This window comes from Psammomys obesus, unplaced genomic scaffold (assembly GCF_907164565.1).
Source record: "Psammomys obesus unplaced genomic scaffold, mPsaObe1.curated_primary_1811, whole genome shotgun sequence".
NCBI classification, from domain to species: Eukaryota; Metazoa; Chordata; class Mammalia; order Rodentia; family Muridae; genus Psammomys; species Psammomys obesus.
The window spans coordinates 21,250,435-21,259,651 of record NW_026585644.1 but is presented as its reverse complement, the minus strand read 5'-3'; positions in this window follow the sequence as shown (position 1 = coordinate 21,259,651).

Here is a 9,217-nt window from a genome sequence, read left to right as displayed (position 1 = left end):
AACAAAACAAAAGACAGTACTAGGCATGAGAAACCCCTTTCAGAATGGTCCAAGTGACACCAAAACCAACATAGGTTAGAAGATGTAGCCTTTAGTTACCTCTCAGGGGTTGAGGGTAGGTCCCTATTGCTGAAAACACTGCATACTTAGGACACAGAATTTAAATGAATCTTGCTGAATTTGACCTAAACATCTTCTTTTCTGTAGTCCAGCTTCCATAATTTCTGAAAACACTATGCAAGCCACCAGGGAGAAAAGCAATCAAACCATGCCTCACAGAAATACCTATGAACAGCATAGCATGACAATGACAGCAGAGCAAGTCAGGCATAAAGGTACAATAAGCGCACTCACATTTCAGTAGCGAACACCAGCTGTTTACTTGGACCTAAGGCCTCCTCAACAGGAGTACTAGAAACCTACCCAGCTTCTGGGACCAGTGATGTCAGAGACCTCAGAAAAGAATCTATTACTACCACTTTGCTAGACCAGAATAATTCCTTATTATAATCTAAATTTTATCCTCATACCCACAAATCACTGGAGATGTCATCACTTATGAAAAAAAAAGTTTTTCTTTTCTGTAAATGGAGGCAGAAAAAAAAAATCACAACTGGACATAATGCAGAGATCAACAGGTTGTCACGCATAGCTCCTGCACCGATAGTTAAGGGAACATCACAGAATGGGGAAAGAAAGGTTTCTTAGAGCCCAGAATACCAGAAGTCTGCTCTATAAATATAAACAAGACAGGGACAGTGGCAATATCAATGGACTTGTTAATATGGAAAAGGGAATATTTCAATGGGTCCAAATTCTAAACAAAGAACTATAGGCAACTAAGACTATTGGGAGAAGGAGAATTAGCCTCTCCCAGGCATGAACAACTTTCTTTGGTTGTTCACTGAAGAGTGGTCAGTCTTAAAACCACATATACCACCAACATAAATACTCTCAGTAGTTTTTTTTTAATGTATTTGTATATACATAGTGATATAATTCTATTTCAAGTATATACATATAAGAATATATATTCTTATATATAAAGGATATATTCTTACATATAAAATAATAATATATATATATGAAAGGCTAAGTGAATGATGCCTCATTTTTACCTAACATAGACCTCCCCAGGTCCTCACACAGACCATGGAAAGTATATATTAGCCCTGCTGTTTAGGCTAAAGGAGACGTACTCAACCACTAAGATATAAGCCTGGATTTGAACCCAGAGCTTTCTGTCTCCAAATCTCAGGGGCAGTTGAGTAAGTCCATAGGTGCACTGATAAAAGCTGGCATCTGCTGAAGAACTTTAACCCTTTACAGTACAGCCCTACTATATTCTTCTATATTCTTTACTGCCTTTTATAAGCGCAAAGCCCACTGTGGACTCAGTACAGTGAGCTCAGAGCATCTGTCTTCTCAGAGAAATGAGGTCATCTGCAATCACACTCACAAAAGACCACACACTTGGATGTGTTTTGGTCCATTTTATAAGCCACAGGACTTGAAGGACACGGCAGTTTGCGAGTCAGCCTATGGAGGGCAATAGAAATGATTCCCGTGTGCTGGTTACTCAGAGCTATGAACTGTCCTCAGTAAGTGATGATTTCATTATTACTCCTGTCTCAAGGAAAGGGATGGATGGCTGACCTCTCCTGGCTCCTCCACTCAGGGGCCTGGGGGTTGTCTCTGTCAGGTTGAGGAGGTAGGAACTGAGCCATACATATCATCTGGGGTGATTTGTTTTGTGTATCTTTCAAGACTCATGGAACAGATTGTTAGAACAGATTTTTTTATTTTCCTTTTTGTTATGTTTTAATACTATAGTGTACGCAATGGCATAGAAAGAACTGTTTGAAATCTGCTATACTCTTTCTTATTTTAAGCTGCCTCCCATCAACTTGCCTCTACATATGGTACTTAAGACACTGACAAAAGAAAGCAGTCAGCATCAACCTGCAGGAAGGAGACCTCCTGAACAGTGTGGTCGGATGTCTTTTCCTGTGCACGCCCGTCACTAGGAAAGGGGGATAAGGATGCTCTAATCCTTGTGCACGTAACCTACAGTAGAAATCAAAGTTTCCTTTCAGAAAAACAGGAATTCTGAGTAAATCCTGTTCCCTCACTTCTGTAGCCAATATTTGGACAGCTTAGCCTTGGGCTAGGAAAGCAAGCTATAATATGACTACTGGTATGTGTGGACTTTGACCTTGAGTCTCCAGTCAATTCTATCAGGTTCTATGTCCACCTACTAGGGAAAGAATTTTCTGGAAGAACTATGAACACATCTCTGCCCTAAAAAAGAACACAAGCTTGGGGCAAACCAACAGCCAGAAGGATGAGGGACTGGACCCATATAGACCCTTTGGGTTCCTCTTGTGCTGCTGTGACAGAGTATCTGAAGCTAGATAAGTATAACAAATAGAAATGTATTTACTCACAGTTCTGAAGTCTGTGAAGCCCAGGATCAAAGGGCTGGACCTTGCTCGTGGTATGCTTACGGTGTCATTCCAGAGCAGGACTTGGAAAAACAGAAAATCATGGAATGAGGATGCCATGTCCTTTTATAAGGCAACACCCATGAGTATCCACCTACTCTTACTATAATGGACACCCTCCTGGGGATACCTCTCAGATCCAAGTACTAACCCACTCTTGAGGGAGCCCCTTGAGGCCTCAACCCTTCCTAAGAGCCCCTACCTCCCAACTCTTTTGCACTTGGGATTACGGTTCCAACATAGGCTATTCAGCGTATGCATTCATGCCCCCAGCAACACCATGAACCAAAAGCCCACAAAGTACTCATTCGAGGGCTACCCATCTCAAATGAAGAAGATCTAATGAAAGGAAGGTTGTGTCTTAAACATAATGGTAAAAATCAGTTCCACCGTAAAGTCCAATGTTTAGCTTTCCAGGAAGAACTAGTCAAGGGTTGAAGCAATCAACCTAGTCCTCCATCCCACATTTGGTCCACCCACACCATTCCTACCTGTTGCCCTCCAGAATACCTCCAGCCCCGGTGAAGGGGAAATTGAGAGAGAAAGCAAAAACAATACAAAGTTGAAGTAACACGTATGCCAAGAGATACACTGAAATTAAAGGGAACAAACTATAAGCACACTTTGGGAGTAAAAGGTCATTTTCTAGAGAGTAGGAGTAAAATTTCGATGATGGTTGCTCTCTATTGTCAAGAAAATCAAAGCAAATATGCAGACCTGGACAATCAGCTCAGAGTCACACAAGATAACAAATAAGTGAGAAGTGTTGTTATTGGTGAGAAATAAAATAGCAAGCTGAAAAATAGTATCACTGCGGAGTTTTGAAGAGGACGTCAGAAACCTCAGAAATTAGAGCTGATCTGACCCAGCAAAAATCTAAGTCAGGGTCAAGGATGGCAGAAAAAGAAAAATTCCAAAGCAGTGCTTCTCAACCTGTGCGTCGTAACCTTTTTGGAGGTCACATATCAGGTATCCTGCATAGCAGATTACAATTCACAACAGAGGCAAAACTATAGTTATGAAGTAACAACAAAGTAATTTTATGTTTGTGGGTCACCATAACAAGAGGAATTCTATTAAAGAGTTGCAGCATTAGGCAGGTTGAGAACCACTGGCTCTAAAGAGTAAAAATGTCACAAGTTTCACAATGATGTTTATGTCAAAAAATCGCAGCAATAACTTTTAGATATTTGTTAGTTTAAATACATATTCAGCAAAAAAAAGAAAGAAAAATATATGAAAGAAAGAAAGGAAGGAAGGAAGGAAGGAAGGAAGGAAGGAAGGAAGGAAGGAAGGAAAGAAAGAAAGAAAGAAAGAAAGAAAGAAAGAAAGAAAGAAAGAAAGAAAGAAAAAAAGAAAGAAAGAAGGAAAGAAAGCAAGAAAGTTAGAAGGTATTCAAATGCGTAAGAGAAGAATCTGTAGAAGCAGAGGCTGGTGTGTGTGTGTGCAATACTAAAGGTCTCAGTGTATCAGAGAGAATGTGTGAGGAGTCATAAGGATGATGCCATGACACTGTGTTTGGATAAATGCTACTTAAATAAATGGTAAAAGTCTTTGACAAGCATCTGGGAAGAAACAGCTGACCGCAGGAGCACAAAACACGAATGGACTCAGAAGTCATCATAGCAGCATGAAATAATACAAAACACTACAGTGATTGTGAAATTTTGAATAAAATGATTTGTGGACCTAGAATTTAGTATACAGACATACTCAAGAGATATGTAAGAATTAAGGAAGGTGCCTACAGACTGTACCTTTCTTCTTGAAAAAAAAATATCTCTAAGCTGTATTTCTCCCAATAGAAACATACTGTTCATGACAGCCCTAATTTCTAACATTGCTTTAGTGCTAGCAGGACTTGGAGAGTCCAGCTCATAAATATCATAAGGTCTCTATTTATAGAGCAGTGATCAAGGCCCTCGGAGGAAGGCACTCATCCACAGAGCCAGTGCTGGAGTGGGGAAGTGTCACTGGCAAAGCAGGCATTCCTCTAGCTAAGCTTTTGATGTTCAATAAGTACAATTTATTCTGCATATTTTGCCGTAATAAAAGTAACCTCTCAAGGTCAAGTGCAAGGATGGTGTCTATTTGCATTTGTGTCCTCAGCCCCTGGCACAGGGCTGGGCAGCATAAGCAACTGTCACTGCTTTGCTCACTCGTGGCTCGTGACCATGGCTCTGAGTGTGTCTCCACAAACCACAAGAGCAGCCAATTGGGAGGGACTGACTCTGGCACAGGGCAGACACATCCAAAGCCCCTAGGTCTGTTTGCTTTTGTCCAGCAAAACTTGACAGCAGCTTCAATCTATTTATCTTGAAAACCCTCAAAGATAATACCAACAGTTCACATGGGGGAGAATTAGTCATAGGCAAACATGTTTTTTCCATATTGCCCAAAGGAAAATACAGACCTTCGAAGTTCTCTGATTCTAGCGTCACCTGATTATGAACCATTAGGTCAGGACCCCGAGGTCCTGATTTCATCAGAAATTCTCAGTCCTAGTGGGGCCTCACCAGCCCTACCAGGATCCTGTTTTCTTCCATTTCCATTTTATATGCTATGAAATCAGAATAGGTGCAGTTTCCTTTACTTCTCACTGAAATGTTGAAAGAAGTCTTTGAATGAGTAAATTTATACAAAGGGTTTTTTGTTTTATTTTGTTTTTTACAACTCTGTTTAGAATGCCATCTAAGCAGAACTCTTTGGATGCATGTGTAGCAATTAAGTCCTACATGGGTTATTTTTTTCTCTTTGTCATGAGAAAATATCTGAGAAAAGATAGTTTACAGTTTGATGGTCCAGGCCATCATGGTGAAAAAGGCATGGTGACAAGAGCCTGAAGCCTCTGCTTATAATGACATCCGAGGAAGTCAGGAAGCAGAGAGATATGAATGCTGGGACTCAGTTCACTTTCTTCCTTTTATGCATTCCAGGATCTTAGCCCATGCTGTGGTGCTGACCAAGGTGAGTCTTCTCAATGGGCACCATCTAGAGACTCTTTTATAGACATGACCAGAGCTGCTTCTCCTAAGTGATTCAGATCCTGTGCCGCAGGCACCCAGTATTAACAATCACAGACCCTGAGCAGCACTACTTTCTATCCTGTAACTACTAGCTGGACACCTATTATTTGCAGGCCCTAGTGACTTGGTGACAAATGAGATGCAACCCTGTTTTGATGGCAGCAGTGTAATTCAGGCAGTAAAAGTATGTTTGATTTTACTGATCAACCAGCAAGCCACAGCAACTCAAATTGGTTCTCGGGACAGGGAGTCCGAAGTGGGCCCAAAATAGTAGAAGGAGCAGGCTGGGGAAACAGGAAAGAAGATGCTTCAGTAGGATGATTTCAGTAGGAATTGTTATCAGAGCCTTTTCTATATGAGCTTTAGCATTTGACCTATCTGAATCCAGAATCTCAAAAGTGTAAACAACCTGTCCAGTGCAGATGGCAGATCTGTGGCAGGGCACGGCTACAGCATAGGCCTCTGGTCCTGATGCTCATGTCCATAAAGCCACCCTTGCTTCAGCTGCCTGCCTGGCAAGCCCGTGCTGCTACAGGTTGGGAAGTGGGCAGGTAAAGGATCAATGAGGTCCATTGTGGCTTAGCACCTCATCACCACCTCAATCTGTGAGAGCTGCTCAGGAGCCCAGGCCCCCCCTCCCCCGTGAGTCCAGCACCTTCACTGTGTACCTCATTTTGCAGGCAGTGGACAAGGTCATTCTTATACCACAGTGTTTCCTGGGGGGTAAAGGTCACAGTGAGGGAACCCCATAGTGAGCCATGTCACACAACAGCTTGTGGGACACCAAAGCCAGCTTTTTTCCCATTTCAACCCATCTCATCCATGAATAAAGAGTCAAAAAGTTGCCAAGCAGACTTTTAAAATTCCCTGCACTGCAGCTCACAATCCTTCTAGCATTTCCACACTGCAAAATCCCTTTTGCATGTGAATTTAAGCAAATGCCCATGTTAGTTACAACTAGCGGTATATGACAATAGGGACCCTGGACTGGTAAACACCCACTGATCTGAGTTTATGTTAATCAACTCACCTTTGTTTAGCCTACCCTCCCACACACATGTTGGTGATAACATGGTGACCTAGCCTCTCCAAAAACAAGACTACATTGGGCCGAGGAAATGGCTCAATTGGCAAGATACTTTCCTTACGAGTAAGGATCTGCGTTCAATCCCCAGGACTGAAAAGCCAGGTGTTGCAGCATGTGCTCATTATCCCTGCAATGAGGAGATGGGAGGCAGAGACAGGAAAAGACCTAGACACTTGCTGGCCCGTTAGCCTAGCCTCCTTGGCAAACACACACACACAAAGAAGCAACAGCATGGCATGTGATCATGGTGCACATTAAACAGACTTTTGTGAGGCAGGAGTTATTTAGTAGGCACTGAGGTGTTCCTGAAGGTTTCAGACACAATCTTCTCTGTTCTCGGTAAATGGCTTCGTGGAAGGTGCATGTCCATGTTGGTACCAGGGGTGAGGAGAACACTGGGATGTGACAGGAAGGAAGGAGATTTAAAATAAGGCAAGAAAGGAGGGAAAACATGTAAGGATTCCTTCTCAAAAGGTTACACACTTGGAGAGTACAGAAACACATTATTTATCCTCTATTTTTAGCCTGAAGAACAATGTTTGGCTAACAGTTCTCAACAAATATAAATTTTGTAGACACTGCTATGAAGGACTTGAAAGATCTTTTGAGTGTGTTTGGTATGTGGTGGGGGAAGTAATCATCAGCCCTACCAATCCTTTTGGAAGAACTGTCTTCATTGATTGAATGGAGAGGGGAGATGAAGAACAAAGAGTAGTTCATGATGCAGAGCCCACACCCAGCAGGACCAGCCAGTGAGTCATGCCCGGGAGATGAGGGAGAGACTGGGAAGGAAAACAAAATGAAGGCGTGCACAGTGAACCCCAGTGGGTATCAGATACCCTGACACTGCTCGAAGAGCCCATTGTGGGCACTTGGCAATCAGAGTTTGGGAGAGGCAGGTATGAGCCTGCTGTGAATTGTGCAAGAACCTTCAAGTCATCCTGGTAGGGAACTTCACAACAACCCCAATCTCCCCCTTCTCCTGTTGACTGACACCTCACCAGTGGCAAATATCTTCTGATCAAGCATCCTCTTTTCCCCAGTTCATCATCCCCTCATAGACTTGTCTTCCCCTGGGACCATTAGTGCAATGTGGCACTATTCTGACAGTCACCAAAAGGTGGTATTCTTGTATGTATGTGTATCTTTACATGCACTCATGTGTTTGGGATATGCTTGCACAGGAAGGCCAGATATCAGCTCAGGAGCTAGTAACCTTATTTTTCTGAAACAGGGTCTTTCCACTGAGACTTTGAACCCACCAGTTAGGCTTGGCTGGCTGGGAAGTTAACCAGCCCCAGAGATTCCTTTGTTCCTGTTGTCCCAGCAATGGGATCCCAAGCGCACACCACCACACCCAGCTTCATACATGGGTCCAGGGGTCCAATTCGCGTCTTCACACTTGTGCAACAAATCATCTCCCTAGCTCTATTTTCCTTGTATGGTAATGATTATAGATACCTCTTATGCAGAACTTCCCCAGCCCTCCCTTGGGCTAGAGAAGCCCTAGTTATTGACGTGCAAGCAAGGAACATGCTCCTTATGCATTCCCCGTCTGGCTAGCCAGACTCATTTCATTACAAATGATGCTTCCTTCAAAGCATTCCCTCTGTTTCTGTGATCCTTTCCCTATATTAACCAGGAACGTGTTTTGTTTTCTTTCCCAGTGGCTGCTTTTTCTGAAAACCCATATCCTCCATCTCTCCTTTGGTTGCCCAAGGGAGCCTACTCCAAACCTATTTATGATAATGATCATCTTCTGCCTTGTATAATACTCATCTATGCATACATCTCACTTTTTCTAATAGATTCTAAGTCCCCCGGGAATAGTATTTATATTCATTTTAACCCTCTGAAGGCCTAGTCCTTTGTTTGACCTCATTTGTAATTCAATAAGAGGAAATGAATAAATGAATGAGTATCTGACTTTAATTATTATATGAAAATAGGTTCAACACAAACATCAGCTTCCATGTCATGGGAGGTAGATTAGACGGTAAGGGATTAAGAGTAGATTTAATCTTCTGGTAGCCTAAGGATGGCTTTGCCCTCTGGGATCACAGTGTGCAGGCATGACAGAAGCCTACACCTTCCTGATAGTGCTTGCTCCAGCTCGTCTGCTCCTTCGAGCTCCGTGGGTGGCTGGAGTGAGGTGAGAACTTGCCAGTTTTGTGCAAGAGGACGTGGCTGTGTGTAGGTATCTCGAAGTGCTTGCTCATTCCTCCTCATTTTCAACTCGAAGTCCCTCATTTGTCTCACACTGCAGCTGATCAGCTTTAGATGCCATCTTTCTGTAAAAGGACATTCCCTGGCCATCTGAATGACATGTTAGGTCCTGAGAGCTCGTCAATCAGTTCATCAAGGTGTTTGTTATTGTTGTTGATGGTGGTGATTGTTTGCTTGCTGGTTTTGAGAAAGGGTCTCATTGCAGCCCAGACTGACATTGAACTTGCCATGCCTGAGAATGACTGTGAACATCAAATCCTTCTGCCTCTACCTCTGAAGTCTGGGATTACAAGCATGCACTCCTTTACCTCATGTATGTGTTATTGGGAATTGAACCAGAGCTTTGCACAGACCAGTCAAACATTCTACCAACT